This window comes from Phyllostomus hastatus, unplaced genomic scaffold, assembly GCF_019186645.2.
Source record: "Phyllostomus hastatus isolate PE091 unplaced genomic scaffold, TTU_PhHast_1.1 phas_scaffold_46, whole genome shotgun sequence".
Lineage (NCBI taxonomy): Eukaryota > Metazoa > Chordata > Mammalia > Chiroptera > Phyllostomidae > Phyllostomus > Phyllostomus hastatus.
In genome coordinates, this window is record NW_025334032.1 from 29063974 (window position 1) to 29083843 (window position 19870).

General features: G+C 40.0%; 1 pseudogene; it reads right to left on the minus strand.

Moving 5' to 3' along the window:
- Nucleotides 1–225: 225 nt before the first annotated feature.
- On the minus strand, nucleotides 226–6304 carry LOC123807767 (annotated as a pseudogene).
- Between the last annotated feature and the right edge of the window lie 13566 nt (nucleotides 6305–19870).

Sequence of the window (19870 nt, forward strand, 5' to 3'; positions counted from 1 at the left end):
GATTTCATGTACTTATTTTAGAGAGAGGGACGGGAGAGAGACAAAGAGGATCAGAACAATCGATGTGTGAGAGAAACATCCATCAGCTGGCTCCCCTTTGAGTCTTGACCAGGGACTGAACCCACAGCCCAACTATGTGCTCCAACCCAGAATCCTTCACTTGGCCAGAGGATCCCCAACCAAGTAAGCCACACCAGTCAGGGCTGTTATTTACTTTTCAATAAGTTAAATCCTTGAGGGTTACAGCATTACATGGATTCTGTGGCCAATGGCCTCAGCAGGAAGGTTGCTTTGGAATTTAGCATGACCCATACCACTGTTTCCGTGAATATGAGTTACCTTTCCCCAGGTGACTCTGGTTCTGTTTGGCTTACCACCAGGAGTCACTGTGTTGTTCTTTGCTTTGTACACATAGGCACATCTCTTGCCTAAACAGAATTCAGTTTCATCTGGAGCATAAACACCTTCAATTTTAAGAAGAGCTGTGTGCTCCCTCTGGTTCCAGAGACCCTGTTTATGCTCAAGAGGCAAAAATGGCCTGGGACCACAGCCTTCCAGGCCGTTGTAGAAGTCACTGTAGAAGTCTGGTTCCTGGCAGGCTCCACGGGCTTCACGATGGCAAAAAATGAAAGTGAGTCACCAGTCTTTTCATTTTGAGATTATTACACATGATGACTTAAGTTCCCCTACCCTATAAAATATTCTTAGATATTTATTCTCTAAAAATGTTTAAGTTTTGTTTTTCATATTTAAGTCCTAACTATGCCTGAAATTGAAATTCATATATGGTATGAGGTGGAGATCCAGTTATATACAGAATGAATTGTATAAAGAATAAATTGTCTCAGGTGACTTAAATAAAATAGGTTTGCTCTCATTCATCTGCAGTGCCGCCTCTCCAAATGTGGTATTTCCCTCAAGGAATGGGTCAGCTTCTGAACTTGCTGTACTGTTCCGTGGGCCTATATATCCATCCATTTTTAATTACTAGAGAGTTATAATAAACCCTTTTGTTTTGTTTCCTTAGGTATATGTTGACTATTCTAGGCCTTTGTTGTTCCATATAAATTTTAGAATCAGCTTAACTTATTGAATGGTTAGTGTTTGTCATTGTTACGAAATTGCATCGAATTGTGTATATATATATTTGAGAAGAATTGAAACCTTTAGGTTATTGGGTCTTCCTATCCATAAACATGATCTATTTCTTTATTTAGTTAGGTCTATTTTAACACCTTCTAATTAGTTTTTCTAGATTTTCCTCACTGAGGTTTTGTATATCTTTATTTAATCTATCATTAGTCTCTTAATCATTTTTATTGCTGTTATAAATGGTATCTTTTTCCATATATTTTCTAACTACTTTCCTTTTATATAGATGTGCAATTGGTTTATGCATAGTTCTTATATCCAATATTGCAGTATTGTTGCTAAATCTTCTTCTTAATTCTAATCAATTTGTATATTGATGGGAATTTTCTGTGTAGTTAATTATACAAACTATAAATAATAAATAATTACAAATATATTTTTCTTTTCATATTCCAATACTTTTCTTCTTTTCTTATCTTCCTCAGAAGTCTCAGACCACTAATATCCTATTGAAAAGAGAGAGAAGGAGACTAAGAGAGCAAGAAAGAAAAAAAAAGAAAAAACACAAGTGGTGGGTATCTGTATCTTGATTTGACTTTCAAAGAAGTGTTTTTACTGTTTCATCTTTTAAGTGTAATATTTGCTGTAGGTTTTCAGCAAAAAAAAAAAAAACAACTCTACCAGGTTAAGTTTCTTTCTGCTCTGAGCTTTCTAAGAATTTTTATCAGTAATAGATGGAGAAGTTTTTCTCTATCTTATAATTTTATTACTTTTCTTCTTTAACTTTTTAAGTGCTATATTAATATAATGTTAAATCAACCTTGCAGTTTTCTCGTGGTTTTACATTTTTATGGGAATCTAAACAATAAACATGTGCCCAATGGGCACTGGTAGTGTTTCGGCATTGAGTGGCAGTCTCATGAAACCTAGTAGAAAACTGAGTCAAAGGCCTCAATAAGCTACAGGAATGGGCTAATTTTTTAATAAATAGCAACTTTGAACAACCCTTAATAATTTACTTAAAAGGAAATCATGAGAAGCTTTGGTTATTTTATGAAAATTAATATAAAGAAGTATTGTTTAGGCCAGAAAAGTTCACAGAGAACTTGTGTATCGGCACCCAGTGAAGGCCCTTGGAAAGCACCTGAACTTCCCTCCGGTAGGACATTGGAGCCGCTGTGCTGCTCACAGCCTGCGCTCCAGCAGCTGCAATCCCCAAACACACAACCACTTACCCCCTCCTACTAAAGCAAACTCTCTGCTTCTCAAATTTCCAATTACTTTATTCTGTATTTCCTGACATTTTCTCTTTAGAAAACTATGTTATCTCCCTCCATTAAATTACTACTTAAAATTCTCCAGGATGAGTTTCTTCTCTGAATACCCCATCTGACTCAATCCTAGTCTGTTCATTAAACTATTTCTTCAACTATTCTAGTCTTTTCTTCAACTACTATTTTCAGTCTTTGGTCATATATTACATTTTGATGATTACGTGAAATGTATAAGTAGCATGATGTCTTACACACAAATTGCACTTGATACATATCAATTTGTAGTTAAATGTTTCCCTCCATGACATTAGTAAAGCTAGTAACATGCTATTTACAGCATTCACACTTCCCTTCACCAAACAAGATATTGTTTTGCATGCAATGAACATTCTGTGATATGTCCAAAAGCTACCATTCCTAACCCCCTCCACCATCACGAATATATCACACACTGTTCTCTTAGGGTGTCCTGTTTTGCAGCCTACTCTTTTCTTTCTTATTTATTATTACAATCCCCATTAGTAAATTGGCCTCTTTCCTATACTTTATCAGATCCTAGCTAGCTGGACTACAAGTACCTTGTAATCAGGGCCAAGACTTAACATCAGATAAAGAATTATTATTTTTGCCCAATAAATTTACATTTCAGTTTGCCAATAAATGAGGAATTTGCTGCCAGGTTTTGCAAGAGTAATGGTTTGTTTTTCAAGAGTAATGTTTTGAATCATCTACCAAACAGATACATAATAAAATTAGCATTTGAAAATATTGCACAATAATATATACCTGTAGAAATTAAACTCAAAGCTAAAAAATAAATATGACCAATGAAAGTCTTTAATAAAAATTATATTATAAAATCTGAAAGGCATAGACTTCAAAAGTGTGAACTATATTAACTGAAATGAATGGGACCTCAGAACCTAATTTTCAAATTCTGAGTAAAACTATATGGCAAATGAATCCTAAGTCATTTCCATGCATATAGATGTACAAAGAAATATAAACTGTAGAATAAAGAGTAGCATGTAAGTATGTGAAGCAGAAAACCAAATTAGCATTTTAAAGAGAACAGTTAAAAGAACCCTCATCACTTTTCCCCTAACAGTTGACTTCCTGCCCTGCCTTATGATCTCCTGTCCTACCTTATCTCTCCTGCGCCATCCGCCTACCGTATAATGCAGGTGTTTGTAGGTGGGAGCCATTCCATAGTTTTCAGCGGTGGAAGGACATGATCAAATTTATATTCTGCCCCCTGTACAGCGATTAGACTGCAGGGGAAGAGTTGAAGCATGGCACCCAGCTAGAAGACTATACCCTAGTATTCTGGAAAGGAGATCAGGGTGACTTGAACTTGAATGGGGGCCTTGGAGGTATGAAGAGTCATTTGGGATACACTTTAAAAGCAGTACTGATGAGAATTATCTCAGATTGCGTAAGAGGTATAGGTGTGAAATCAACGAAGATTTATAAGTTTTCGGTTTGTGCAAGTGGAAGAATGTAGGTTCCATTTACTAAGAGGGGAAAGCAGGAAAGGAAAAGGCTTGGAATTAAAAAAACAAAGAGGTTTGTTGCACAAACGAAATAGAAATAGACTCATGGATATACAGAACAGATTGATGGTTGCTACATGGGAAGATTGGGGGACTGGGTTAAAAAGGTGAAGGAATTGAGAAGTATATACTGATAGTTACAAAACAGCCCCAGGGATATAAGGTACAGCATAGGGAATATAGTCCATGATAGTGTAATAAGTATGTATGATGCCAGGTTGGTGCTAGAAATATTGGGTGGGGGGAACACTTTGTAATGCATATGATTGTCTAATCATTATGCCATATGCCTGAAAATAATACAAAATAACACTGAATGTAAACTGTAATTGAAAAAGTTTAATGTAAAATTAAAAGTAAAAAATGATGATTTAGCAAAATAAAAGAGGGGTCTGTTTGTAATAACTTAAATTTGAGAAGCCCGTGGTGCTCCCAAGGGGGCTGATATCGAGCAGACAGCGGGACAGTGCTTCGCGGAGGAACACTAGGGAGAGAGGTCCGGCTGGAGACAGGGGTGTATGGAAGCTGACTCGTACTGACTCGCCAAGAAAATCGCAAGCCAGATGTTAAACACAACCAGTATCGAACATTAAATTAGATAAACTTATAATCAAATAAATTATATTAAAAACCAAGGTAATAAATACTCAGAGCTCATGAATTCTCTTACTGTGTATTACATTCGTAGCTTGAAATCTGTCAAGGTAGGAGTATTTACACCATGGTATTTGGTAAACGTTTTAAATTAGGGCTTTACTTTCCTCGGAGAGCAGGCTGTTAAACATTTACTGGCAAACACTGGCTGGAGATACACATTTGGGAGTCATCAGAGATGGTATTTAGATCAGATTACTGGGGGAGTATAAAAGAGAAGACAAGACCAGGACTGAAACATTTTGATGTCAGAAGAAAAGGAAGAATCTAAAAGAGAGAGAGAGAGATTGAATGAGTGGACAATGGGATACAAAAAAAAATCAGGAGTATGTGCTATCTGGGAAAATGAGTGAAGGACATATATAAAGAAGGAGGATGTATATGATCAACTATATCAAATGCTGCTGATAATCAAGTAAAGTGATACTGAAGCCTGAGCACTCACTTTGGCTTTTGGGAAGGTTGTTGGTGACCTTGACCAAAGTAATTTCAGTGAAATAGTGAAGATGAACGTCCCATTGCAGTGGGCTTCAGGAAGTATGCAATGCAAAAAAAAAAAAAAAGTGGAGAAAGTATAAGAAGTCTGGCTGCAAAAAGAAAAATGAGACAGTAGCTGCAGCAGATGTGGGTCAGGGGAATTTTGTTCAAAGAAAGGTGATACTGTACCATATTTGCATGCTTATGCAAAAGACCCGGGAGGTAGTATAAATGCGACTGCAGGAAAGAGAACGGCTGACTGCAGGAGCAAGGTCCCTGAAGAAGTAGAGGGTGGGATGGAGTGCGAGGAGAGGAGGATTTGACGTACAGAGGAGCAGAAGCAGACCATCTAACCCAGCATCCATTGCGAGGTGGAATATGTACAGTGGAATATGTACAGTATAGGGAATCAGAATATCCAGCCACAGTAAGACTCATTTTGAACTAAAGACAATTCAGAATCAACAGATGCAGAAAGAAGTCTTCCCAGAGCTTCCCCTAACTGACTAAAAGCAGAAGCTTCTGAGAAATGAGGACTGCTGTAACTGCCTCTCCCCGGGACCTTCGTGAGGAAGACAGGAAGTCAGTGGCAAGACACACACATTTACCCCATTAGTTTCTCCCAGTAGTAAACTCCCCACAGTTTGCTGCCCTGGGAAACCTAAGACCCTTTTCCATTGTCTTTTCACTTCCCTACAAATTGATTGTTCTTTGATAAGATTCCATATAAGCCCCAGTTCTAACCCCTCCCTTGTTACTCATCATCGGGTTCTCCCACATGTATGCACCATGCGCATGTTAAGAACTCTGCTTTTCTCCTGTTAATCTGCCTTTTGTCTGTTTATTTCTCAGGCCCAACAACTGAACATGATGGTAGAGAAAGTTTTTTCCCCCTCCAGTAGATACAGATAAAATGCCATTCTCCAATCACTTGTCTATTGTCTAGCTAACCTACACTCATACTTCAAGTTTCAGTTCCAGTGTCATTACTTCCAGTAAGCATTCCTGAACACCTTGCTCCTGCAGTCAGCCGTTCTCTTTCCTGCAGTCGCATTTATACTACCTCCCAGGTCTTTTGCATAAGCATGCAAATATGGTACAGTATCACCCCAGCTGCGGCCAGCTGATCTTGTCTGTGCTCCCCGAGTCCCCTGACAAAGTGAACGATACTATCACTTTCCAATATGCATCGAAGTGATCCCTTTCCAGGTTCTTCTCATTCACAGCCTGGAGCTCCTTAACAGGGCTCCTCATACTGCAGCCCTAGCACAGTGCTGGCACGCAGGACCCTCAGTAAATGTTACTAAACAGGATGAATTAGGGAAAAAGGGGCAGCAGACATAAAGAAACAGGAAGTAATAAAAGAAAAGGTGTCACCATTTACTGGGGATCTCCTTCAGATAGAAACCACCAGGGAATTTCTAGTCTGAAGATGCAGAAATAATAAAAATTAAATCTGTAAAAATTAAATGAAGGAGAAAACACAGGACAGCCCAGCAAAAGATATGTCACACTTTGGCATAAGGCGGTTTTCAAATTCAATTTCTAAGCACCAGCCTTCAGAGAAAAATAAAAATACATCATAGAATATTACTCAGAAGTAGTATGGTTTTCAAGCAAAAGACTTTGGATCATTTTTCAATACTGTGTTTATTTTGAGAGAATGAAAAACACTGTTATCTTGTCATCTGTTCTCCAGACTTTTTCCCTAGCCATTTCTTTGCTTTTCCTCTTCCTTCATTTAAAAGTAATCAAATGTGCTGTCAGTGATACTAGATTATAACTTCAGATGCAAAACAAATTATGAGCAACTCTTTAGAAAAAGAGAATGCATAACCACTGACTAAATGCAATATAACAAAGGAGGCAATAAAATTGAGCTAGAATTTTCTCTGATATACTCCCTTACTACAAAATTGGCCCTCCAATCTCCAAAAAGCCCCAGGCTCTGCACTTAATAAGCAATCCTAAATCTATTCTGCTTCTCCTAAGAGGGGTATTGAACTCTGAGCCCAGAATCCCTGCTTCCTTTGGATCCCTCCTGAGGCAGACACCAGACCTTAAACTTGGCACAAAGAGTAGAAAATTATGCATCTGACTCTGGTGTTTCTTGGAAGGTACTAAGTAATTAATTTCCACTTTCCCCACCCTCCCCCACACCACCTCTACCTAATTCTTACCTAAACCTCTTCAATAAATATTTACTCCTATTTCAGAAGTCAAGATTTCTCTAGTCCAGTGTTTCCTAAACATGCCCTATCATGTGAGTCCCCTGGTGCGCTCTGTAAAATACTGATTTTCCCAGGACTGCCCTTAGAGATGATGATTCTGTTGGTCTGGGACGGGGCCCAGGCTGTTCCACTAAAACACAAAATGTTCCAAAGGAGAGATGACAGCTTAAGATTTTGTGTTATTCATTTGATTTGTTTATACCTCTCCCTTCTTACAGAGAAGCATTTGAGGTCTCTGGATACACAACGGACTGGGATAAACTTCACGGATTCCCAGTGTGATGAGAAGCATCTGAGCTTTCTGTTACCACTCCGCTGGGTAACCCTGGACCCACTGCTGGCCCAGTGCCCACCTGCCCCATGTCAGCAGGAAGAGCCCTCGTCTGAGAGTCAGGCAAGAGTGCACTACACTCTGAGCCCTCATCACTAGCTCTGTGAACTTTGCAACTTGAGACCCGGAGCTAACACATTTCTCCATCTCTGAAGTGTAAGATTTGATGATCTTGGAAGGTGGCTGCTTACTTTATATGTAAAACAGGCCCATTCATCCTGATATCTCTTATGAGGCTTCTAGGAAAAATTGCTAAATGTGATGGGTAACAATCCCGAGGGGCCCTTCTGTGAGCAAATGCAAAAATAAACATTCCCTTTTGCCATTTGTTAGCAGTTTGAATTATATGTTCTCCCTGAAGAAAGAAAGAAAGAAAGAAAGGAAGGAAGGAAGGAAGGAAGGAAGGAAGGAAGGAAGGAAGGAAGGAAGGAAGGAAGGAAGGAAGGAAGGAAGGAAGGAAGGGACAAGTGTTGAAGTGCTAACCCCCATCATCTCAGAATGTGACTTTATTTGGAAATAGAACCTTTGCAGATGCGATTGAGTTAAAAGATGGGTTCACACTGGCCTAGGGCGGGCCCCGATCCAATGACTGGTTTCCTTGCACAGAGAGGAACGTTTTGGCACAGAGACACTGGGAAAATGGCCATAGAGAGACAACAGAGGCAGATGGAATAGTGTGTCCACAAGCCAAGGAACCCCAAGGATTTCTAGCACACTCCAGAAGACAGGGGACAGACAAGAAATGATTCTCCTCTAGAGGACAGCATGGCCCTGCTGACCTTGAGCTCAGACTTCTGGCCTCCAGATCTGTGAGAGAATAAATTTCTGTGGTTTTAAGCCACCCAGTTGGTTGAACCTTGTTACAGCAACCTTAGGAAACTGATTCACCCTTTACCCAATAAAACATAACCATAGAATTGTGACAATTAGAACTACATTTAACTTAGAGCTAATATGCATCAACTCATCCACCTCTTTAAAAAGAACTTTTAAAAAGGGAACAGTGCAGTTAAACAGTGTGTCCACAAAGCAGAACTTCCCCACCACCACCACAACTTTTACTCCCTGTGACACCAAAATAAAACCCAAAATAAAAGATTAACACACCTCCCTAGCAGTTTACAAACAGGGGAGGGGGAGGGAACTGCGCAGGGAGAAATGGAGACATTGGCCATGGTGATCAACAGCAAAAATAGCTTTATCGGACTGGAGTGAGATGGGGTCTTGCCTATGTGCCTGCCAGACAAAAATATCTAATGCTTAGGACACAAAGAGAACTACTCTGGAATTCCAATACAGTATTACCCATTATAATGCAGAATTCAGTGTGTACGTTCATCCTAGATGTCGTCCAAACTGGACGTGTTATGGAAAACCCCCAGGAGGCCTTTTGCTGGCACTCGTGCACCTAACACAAGAAGAAAGAACGCCTCCAAGCAGTCAGGCTCCTGTAGGACTGATCTCATTTTGGTCATTGTGGAAGCACTGAACTATTATAAATATCCCACAAGGTGAGGAAAGTGTAATCTTCCAAAGAGGACTTGCTACACATCATTTGTTTTCTCTCTGCAAACCTCAACTGCTAGCCTTCGAGTTTTCCAAAGACAGCCATATTGGACAGCTTGCTTGCTCGGAAGTAACTGTTCCCATACATCAGTCTTCCCAGTGAGATGTGGGGAGTCTGCCGTGCAAGGCTTTCCTTCAGGAAACAAGTGGAAATAAAGGCCAGAGGTATAAGAGAACCTGGAGGAAGCAGCAGGGTAACGCGGAGCTTGCTGGAAAGCTGTGGGGACACTGGGTGCCTCTGTTGGTTCCACGTGTGATTCCTAAGGAACGTCCTGCCCTGTTTCTGTCTTAGCAAAGTGGTCAAAGGAACGGTTTCAATCTGCAAGGAAGCTTGGAAGAATAATATAATTCCCATACTCATTGAAAAAACCACATTAAATTAATACCTTTGTTATCATTTCCCTGGAGCAGTCATCTATGAATGGCTTCATTTGAAAGAGCAATTGCCCACATTGAGTGGAATGGTGTAAAATATATAGCAGAGAAAGGCCAAGGGCTCAGAATCCCCAATTCACGGAGAAATTGTACTAGTTGCTGTACCTCGGGCTAACTAAAAATAAGAACCATTGACCTCACTAGAATTGACGCTAATTTCCGTCTCCAGGTTTGGCAGAACAGTCCCATAGCCGGAATTTGGATCTAACCAGAATGCCTGCATCAGTCAGAATTAGGCCTTTACAGCTTCTAACGGCATGACTCTTCATGGGTGTACCAACAGCACAAGCAGTGCTTCTCAGAGTGTGGGTTCCGATAAACTGAAGATTTCTATTTTTGTTTTAAAAAGTGCTCATGGGGCCAATAATCATTCTCAGGGCATTCCATTATTTTTACCCACAGGACAAAATATGCCTGTAGTCCTCTCCATACATACATAGTCTTCTCTTAATACATAGAATAGAATAAAATCAAACACTGTCCACAGACATAGAGCTTTCTTCCTGGGTTCCCGGTGCTGCTTAACAGCAAAGCACTCACACACGAAGCACGCAGAGTCCAAGGTGCCTTTGAATCCCCATTGATGACTTTGGCCATCCGAAGTCGCCTGCCATCCTCCCTATCAGTACAGACATGTGTTATTTTATCACAAAGCACTGGAACCTTGAAGTGCCAAAGAAATACATACAAGGCATGTATTTTTACTCTAGTCTGTATTCACTTGTATCTTATTCAATAGCCTTAACAGTCTTAATCTCTCTACAGAGACTGGTCCTTCCTAAGGCATCTTGTGGGACCTGTTTCTTTCCTGCCCATTCAATTTCTTCCCATGGCCCAACCCTGAGCTGAATTCTCTACCTTACCCCTTGGGCTCTGGAAATGTAAAAATCTTACATGTAAGAAACACAGGCCCACTGGGCAAGTTAAAGGGGAAACTTTTGCCTCAAAGTCCACACACACCCATCTGAATAAAAAGCAAGTCTACAAAACTCTTGCTTGCCAAAAACAAAGAGAAAAAATATAAAATGATACCAAATAAGAAAAACAATGCAGTAAGATAAATAGAAATGCTTCCAAAACAGTAGTCAAAAGTAAATCCCCAAAAGTTTCAAAAGAGAATTTCAGGAAACCGTATGCTATTCTTGAAAAAGAACAGAATTACATGGGTTTTGTGCATGAGGTTACAGTGGGATTAGGTTTTTTAATAAGTGATCAGAAACATTAGAAGAAATAAAACATTTAAAGGGAAAGAATTCAAGAAAACTAAACACAAAATAAAAACAGAAGGTGAAGGGATCAGCTGAAGACCATACATTCATGACACAGAGAGACACAGACGACAGTGTGGTGACGGCCAGAGGGAAGGGGGCGGGGGCTGGGTGGAGGGGAGCCAAGGGTGGGAAGATGGGGACGTCTGTAATAGGGTCGACAATAAAAACAAAGTAAAAAATAATAACTAATTAAATCCACATCAAATTTAATAACTGGGGAAGTGTTTGATACAATACCAAGTGGCAAAAGCGAGACCCCAAACAGTTTGCACTGCGCCATTCCAACTGAACACACAAGTGAGTTAGAAGAGGCTAGAAGGAAACGCCACACAGTCCCAAGACCGGTTTTCTTTTGGTATGAGATGGGTTGTTTTTTGTCACTGCTTTGTATTGTACAAGTTCCCTGAAATGAACGTATGTTGCTTTCATAGTTGGGGCAAAGAGCACATCAGAAATTGCATGGGTATCCATTTCTTCGTCTCTGATGACTAAGCTCCAAGAAAGTCCTTTGCCTTTCCCTTTCACATTTTCTGTTAAAAGTACTGCTATGTAGAACTCACTGGCTTACTAGTCAGATATCCTCCTTGGCATCTGAGTGATACAGTTCATTAAGCATTTCTGAGCCCTGTGGAATAATATGTGGAGAGACAAAGCTGAAAAATGTCGAGAATACACACTGTCAATAACCACTGGGGCTCCCAGAAATCCACGTGTGCTGGCATTTAACTCATGCCCATTAGTCCCTATAAGGCACGTGCCTTCCTTAGCTTACCTTTTCATTTCTGGGTCAGAATAGTGGGACCAGGCAGAATTAGGTTAAACTGAAATTTGTAGATGATTTTGAAAGGGAAAATGAAAGAAAAAAAAAAACAAGAAATGGAGGAAGGGGAGGGAGGAAGGGATGGGTGGAAGTTAAATCCAAGGGCCCGAGAGGAAGACAGACCCGAAGTGCTTTTCACTCCTGCTTTGTATGTATAAGAGACTGTGCTCGGAAAAGACACAGCAACCTGCTCCGTGTGCCACAAGAACTAAGTGCCCCTTTTTAACCCCATTCTACAGAAGAGGAATCTTTCATATGAATCAATACAATAGCTTCCGTGACCTTAAAGTGGTCAATAATCAAGGTGCAGGAAAAGCCAAGGCTCTGATCTCCTGTCTTATATCAACTTTAAAGCAGTTTCCCGTTGTATATTAAAGACGTCTATTGTGCTAAAGTGCAGGAAACTAATTGGAATCATTCTGGCTTTCGTGACTCATAAACTTAATGTTCTTTTAGCATCATTTTGGCTGAGCAGATTTCCTAACCACAGTTTAATGGCTAAAGACATTTAAAATAACAATCTCAAAAGTCTTTCCAACCTCTCCAATTAGAGCGAAATAAATTGCCTCTCAGAATCAGAGGCTGTGCTTTCACAGGCCATGGTTTCTGATGTCTTAACTATGGTGGAAAAGGACAATTACCGATGTCCCATTTTCATCTTGCCCCTAGTTATTCCTCCTAGAACTGAAGCCACCTGCCTGGTCATGTACTTTCACTTGGATCGTCTTCTCGTGGTTTGGCACGGCTTTCATTCCTTTTCTTAATTAGTTATTTTAGCTTTTATTGGACCTGTGGCAAAGGGTATGAAGTTTGGTCTGTTATCTCTGGAGCAGCCAAGACGATTTTCCTGTTATCATTGTTTGTTAATATTTATTGAATTCTAAGTTTGTTATAACAAGTAATAGACAAGGCTCCCACATAGCAAAGATACTGAAATTTGGTGGGCCAGCAGGTTTGGGTTTGAATCCAGAGGACCCTCTCTGATTGTGTCTGTGCTGTTCATTCCAAGTTTACTTCAGTCAACCTTTATTTCTGGCTTAAAAGTCCACAGATGGAGTTTTTCTTGGACTTGAAGGACAAAATAATTAGATAAGAAGAAACAAAACAAACAACGGTGATTCAGCCTTTTACTTGGACATACTGATTGTTGACACACATACACACAAACACACACCGTGATACACACGCACTGACCACTCATCGCTCTTCAGAAGAATGCTGGCCTTTCCCCAGCAGCGTTCCTCAGAAATCACTTGCTGCCTTCAGCTCTCCACGAGCAGAACGGAGGGGCCAGGAACTGGAAGTCTTTTGAAAATACAAGAAACTGCAAAGCTGAACTCTGTCTCAGCCCAGTGCATATAGTCTACGCTCCCCATTGTGACTTTGTGTCGTGTTCTCTGGGATGAGAGCCCCCTTGGCTCCCCTGCTGCTCCACTGCCCACTCTCCTACATGACAGGACAGGCCTGCTCCCTCCCACTTCTGTTGTTCTGGCTTTCTCGTAGGTTCTCTTCTGTCCCTGTGTGTGTAGCTGGCCACAGCTTACTTTTAATTCCTGGTTTGGTCCAACCATTTGGACACAGGCTTTTATTTATGACCTAGCTGTGTCCATGAACCTCTTCTTCTCCATCTCTTGCAAATACATGGATTCTCTAATCCTCAGCTCTGCTCTGGATCCTTAATATTTTTCTTTTATATCAGCATTTCCTGGTCCTTTTCCATCTTCCTGGGTTCCTTGCAGATAGACTCCCTACATTGTGTAACTTCCAGGTATGATACGATGCATTTACATACAAACATATATATGCACATATGTATGTTTATGTGTGCACATACATGCACATGCACTGGGTTTGTATGTGTGCTTTGGCTTCCTCTGCTGCTCAAAAATCAATAGTTCAGTATTTCTGCTTCCTTTTTTTCAGTCTCTCCCTTTACTTTCATTTTATAGGTATAATTCTCAGAATGTCAAAATCTGTCTAACTATTTAACTGGAGAATTCTTCACACTGAGAAAGAACAAATCACCTTTTCTCTGAACTGAGTTTTATCTGTAGTTCTGAACACTATAGTTTTAATCTCTCTACTACACTCCTGCCAGGTCAAAGAAGAAAGATTCAAGTCAATTCGGAGGCCTGTCAGAAATGTCCCTTAACAATAAAATTTACAAGCTTAAAAATATCACTAGAGCTTAACGTCTGGCACAGCCTCCCTCATTGAGAAGTTAGCAGCTCTCCGACACCTCAGTCTGCTCACATGGGCCTGCCTCAATTTCAGAATAGCTTAACTCTTCTACTTGGACATTTTATTAATATATGCATGGGATCACAAAAGCAAGGGTCATGAAATGAGACCATTGCAGTTCTAAGCCAGCCCTCAGGACCTGGATAGCTATAGACACGTAGATATAGATAATAATAACAATATACATATAGGTGATATAAGTATAGATATAGATAAATGTAGATAGATGATATAGATATAGATGATATAAATATAGATAGACAGATAACCAGAATTGTGTTGAAGACCAATGGGCAGGCAGATAACATCTACACATAACATCTGTGTTATACTTGGCTTCATGCACACAAGGTTTATTTGTGTTCTATCTCAGTTGCTAAACCAAGACCAATTGGGAAAAGGCAGTACAGGGTAAACTATGGAGCTTTAAATTTTCTTTAAAGTGAAAAAGGAATGACCTGATGGAGACTCTTTACAGCACCAACCTCAGTCCACGCTGGGGAATGGAGAAGCCTTCCCCACAGCACCATCGTCAACTGCGCATCTTCTCCCTCTCTCGCCTCTGTAGCTCCCTTCACTTTCTCCCACCAGCTCCTGCTGCCCCCTAATGCACTGAAATACACACAACAGACAAAGTGGGAAAACACCTAAATTTCAAAGTTTCCCAATCCTGCCTTAAATTCCTGACTTCTTTCTCTGGCATTATTACTGAAGGCAGTTTCCTTTCAGAGAAACTTTTTAAGAGCCCTTGATGCTCTTGGTTGACAAGATATATTTGTCATGAGTCCTCAAAGCCACTTCCTTCATTGCCCAAGTAGAAAAGCACTAAATACATCTAAAAGAGGACAATTTCATGCTGGATACAGCAAGAAATGGATACATTCTTCCCTAAGGACTCTAGGAGGTGAATAAAGATTGCTCGCTAAAGACCAGAAGGAGGATTTGAACCACAACCTCAGCCTCTGGCCTGCTCAGAATTCTCCACTCCACTAGCTGCCCGAGGGGCAGAGCAGCCTCCCTTCTATGTTCTTTCCTCAGGACCCGTAAGAGAAATGACCAAGTTGGTATCTGCATATCTAAGCAAGTCTGATTCTTCCACTGAACGAAGTAGCATGCACTTTGTTCATCGTCAAGCCACACTTGCACGCAGTCTTGTTTGGGTGGCTGAATTTCCTGAGATAGTTATTACCAGACTATCCCAAGCAAACCTGTTAAGTTGCTACATTGGGCTCTCGTGCCTGCTCTGTGCAAGCCATTCTGTGATGCCCCCTTTGCCCTTTCCCCCAGGGGCACAGGTCTCCACACGGACCCCGACTGGCCAGGCTTTCTCCTTCATTTCCCTCTCCGACAGAAACTTACTTTTAGTTAGATCTCTTTATGTGAATAGGATCCAGATTTCTGAATATTTGGACACATGACCTCATTGTACTACTATAAAACATGCTCAATTTATATGAGATTTCCAAATCATTTTCATTGCTAGCTAGCACTTTAAGTTTGATTTTCTGTATGATTACTAAACCTGGGGAAGTGGCTGAACCAAATAGACTTGAGAATGCCAATTGCCTCTTAAGATCTGAGGCTTAAACTAGAGATTAGGTCTCCCTTCACGCCAACCAATTTCAAGAAAAAGTGAGCAAGGACATGGAAAAGAGAGTTCTCTTTAAAAAGGTATTGTGAAATACATTAAATGCAGATTAAAAGAGTAATATGATCAATTCCTATGCACAAAATACCCTGTTTTATCAAATATTTACATTCCACATTTGCTTCATATTAACTTTTTAAAAAATAAAATATTACATAGACTATTAAGCCCCCTATTTACCCCTTCCCATTCTTCTCTTTACTTTCCTCCAAAGAATAAATCTCCACCATGAAACATTCTATACACTTGTTTTATATTTTAACCATAGATATTATTTAATGTTGGTTCACAGTTAAACATTTATTTAAGTGGAATCATATTTTATATTCATATATCATTCTACAAATAGCATTTTCACTCATTATTGCATTTTTAAAGCTTATCCATATACCAGGTAGTAATTGTACCTCCAGTTTACTCATCATTCATTCAGAGGACTAAACCATAACTTATTTATTCTTTCTCCACTTGGTGAACATTTAGACTGAATGTGACAAGGGACACTCTACACATTCTCCTTTTGCACGTGTGCAAGGGCTTCCCTTGTCTATGTGTAGAAGTGGACTCACTGGGTCAAAGGGTACGCTCATCTACAATTTCAATAGGTATTAAAAATTAGTGGTTATATCAATTCACACTTTTACCATTGTTCTTTCTCCTCTCCACATAAATAGTATAATTATCATTGCCGATGAGCATGAAATGGTTCCTCACCATAGTTTTGGACCGTGCTTCTAACAGAAAATGATTTCGACTGTCTCAGCACCACAACTCTCAGACATAAACTCTGCTGGTGTTTTCCAACCACATCTTATATACATGTGTGATCATATATTTTGAGGAAAAAGGGGAGTAAGTAAACTATTTGAAATTTAGTGTACTCTCAAAATCCAGAATGTATGTTTACACATGTGTGTGTCCATTGGTAAAGACTGAAGGAATAGATAAAATGAAGCTCCATTAACTCACAGCATGAGCCTATCCCAGCAGAGACCTATGTAAAAAATGACACCTGAAAGAATGGTGTCATTCCTTTAGAATTACCTTTCCTGGTCTGCAGACTCTTAATGGTAAGATCAGATTAAGTTGGCTCCCCTGGCACCTGCATTTCAGGCATTAAGTCTAAATTCTGACTGGGGGCTTGGTTTCCTACTTACTAAGATAAAACTGTGGCCAGTGTAAGAGGCAGGAGCTTTTTTTCTTTTTCTTACCCCATCTCAGTACCTTAAAAATAATTCACATGTATTTGGCACATCAAACATGCCACACACCAGGGCAAGCACTTTATCTAAATTATGTCTCTTAATCTTCACAATGACTGCAAGTGGAACTCTGATTGTCGCCATTTTAGAAATTTTAAAGAAAGTGAGAGTCTGAAAAATTATGTAAAGTCATGGAGCTCGTACATGAGTGAGGAGTCTTGTATTAAATTCTTCCTGATTCAGAGCTCCCAGATCTTCACAACGACACTAAATGGCCTCATTCAAAAATCAGACACCTATAGAACTGTTTCTGAAAAAGTTCTTAATGTTAGAAATGCAGGCTTTTTCTCTACTTCTGCCCTAGTTCTAACCCCAAACACAAAGCAATCGTCTGTGCCTTTGAACATAGCTCTCGTATCTGCCTGAAGCTTCTCTTTCCCAAGTTAGATCCTCTTACATCCTTAAATTGCTTCCATCGTGGGCTCCCCATCTCCATGTCCGAGTTACTCTTCTTGGGGTGAGCTTCAGATATGGTCCCCCCTTCAGAAAGTGTGATGCTCACTACACTATATTGCAACAGCCTGTGTGCCAGGAGGATTCCCTGCAATGGACTCACCAGCTACCTCGTTCTGCTCCTTGCACTCGGTCACGCACGGCCCTGAGTCACGCTGGCCTCTTTGGCAGCCATGCCACACTGGTGACACATTCTGGGCTCGTGCCAACAATCATTCCCAAGTGCTTCTTTCTACCCGTATTTCTCTTAAGCCATGACATTGTCGGCCTGCATTTTAACAGTTTTTATTTTATTCTAATGTAGGATATTACATTTACATCCATTACGTTTTATTTATTGCAGTCTGCTAAAAGAAAATTCTTGGTTTTTGATTCTTTCATTTTCCTGGAATTCACCCTGACATTACATGATTCCTGTGCTGTATTTGTCTTCATCAAACTCTTTGATTAAAACCTACCCAGTGGTCTGGATAAGAAGCTTGGTGCTATGCTCCCAGAAACATCTTTTTTCAAACTCATCTTTTCAAAAAGCCATTCAAGTCATAAGGTAAGCTCCTCTGACTGTATAAATCCATCTAAAAGCATTAGCACCAACCTCACATTTCTTCATCCTGACAACAAGGATATCATGAAACCCTTTGTCAACTATCTTTCTCAATTTCAGATGAACTATGTCTATTGTTTCCGTAACCTTGACAAATAAAGAAGAGAAATGGCGTTATTTACTGATAGTGCATTCTCAACAATCCTATATCAGATTTATTTTGCTGGGCCCCTTTATGATGACTCTCCACCAGCCTTATAAAACAACAAGTTCGATGGAATTTTGTGTGGTATGCAAAATAAACACACTGGTTTATAGATCATGGAATGCACTTTTTCTCTATTTATCAGGAAATGAACTTCCCTTGTAGGAAAGATATGGTAGGTCAATATTTCCCGGGCAGCTAGGAAAAAAACACAGAAGTTACAAAAATCCTACGTTTAAAGGTATCAGAAAGTTGTGGACCCAATGAAGGTCAGGAGGAATTTCAGATTCGGACAAGGCTTTAAGGAAGAGTGGACAGTCGCCAGCCATTTTCTTTCCTGGGGTCATTTAGCAACGCCGAAACAGGCCGAGGGTCGAGATTGTCTCTCACAGAGGAACTGTACTGAGGAAAAGAGAGGCAAATTTTGAGTTTAGAGCTTCATAGCTGTCGACCTTATGGACCACTGGGAAAACCCTAGATCAAGGTCAGTTTTTGCCATGGATCAGTTGTTGAGTTCAGAGGCAACGTGGGAGGCGGGGCAGACTAAGTTGGAAAGGCAAAGTAAAATCTTTCACAATTTCATGGTTCTTAGGATTAAAAATACAAGAGGGTATTCATGACCTATCTTGTCGCCCCCGTGAACTATATTCAAAACCTGCAGTGGTCAAAACTGAACCCTCTTAGTATGGCAATACCAACCAGGTAGGGATTCCCCTTGGAAACACTGTAACCCAGGATGGGCCTTGTCCAGCAAACTGAAAGGTTACCACTTCATCTCCCAGCCAGGGCACATGCCTGGGTCGCGGGCCAGGTCCCCAGGTGGGGCCTGCAAGAAGTAGCCAATGTTTATTTATCTCGCACATCAAGGTTTCTCTCCCTCTCTTGCTCCCTCCCTTCCCCTCTCTCTAAAAATAAATAAGTAAAATCTTTTTGAAAAAGAAAAAGAAAGACTCTGATCAGTTCCAACACAGACCAGTCTATGACTAAGTTAAAGTGGTGTGCCCTTCAAACTCTCTTCTTAACGGAATACACTGAGAACTTTCTTTAACAGAAAATAGCATCATCTACAACCTCCATGGTTCTTTGAGCCACATTACCTGTCATACAAGAGAAAATAGCTAGGTACATGAAGAGTTAGAAAAATGTAACTAATAATCAAAAGAAAAAAAACATTAAAAATAATTCAGACATTAACCAAAATAAACAAAACTTAAAAATACTTTCATGAAACAATCAAAAACTGAAAGACCACCTAGAGAATGGGAGAAAGTACTGCAAACCATACATATCCAATAAGGGATTAATATCTAAAACATAGAGAATTCATATAAATCAATAACAAGAAAAAGAATCCAATTAAAAATGGGAAGAGGAATTAAATGGATGTTTTTCCAAAGAAGACACACCAGTGGCTAACAGGTACACAAAAAGATACTCAGCATCACTAAATGTTGTAGTTTTTGACAACATGGGTGGGTTTTGAGGGCATTATGTTAAGTGAAATGAGTTAGACAAAGAAAGACAAATACTATGTGGTATAACCTGCAGTGTATGTGAAATCTGAAAAAGCCAAACTCACAAAAACAGAGATTAGCATTGTGGTTACCAGGAGCCGGGGGTGAGGGGGACAGGGAAATGGGGAGAGCAAAGTGGGTAAAAGGTTACAAACTTCCAGTTATAAGACATTTAAGTTTTGGAAATCTAACGCACTAGCATATTGATTATGGTTAATGGTACTGTGTTGTATATTTAAAAGTTGCTAAGAGACCAGATCTTAAATGTTCTCACCACAAAAAGAAATGGGAATTATGTA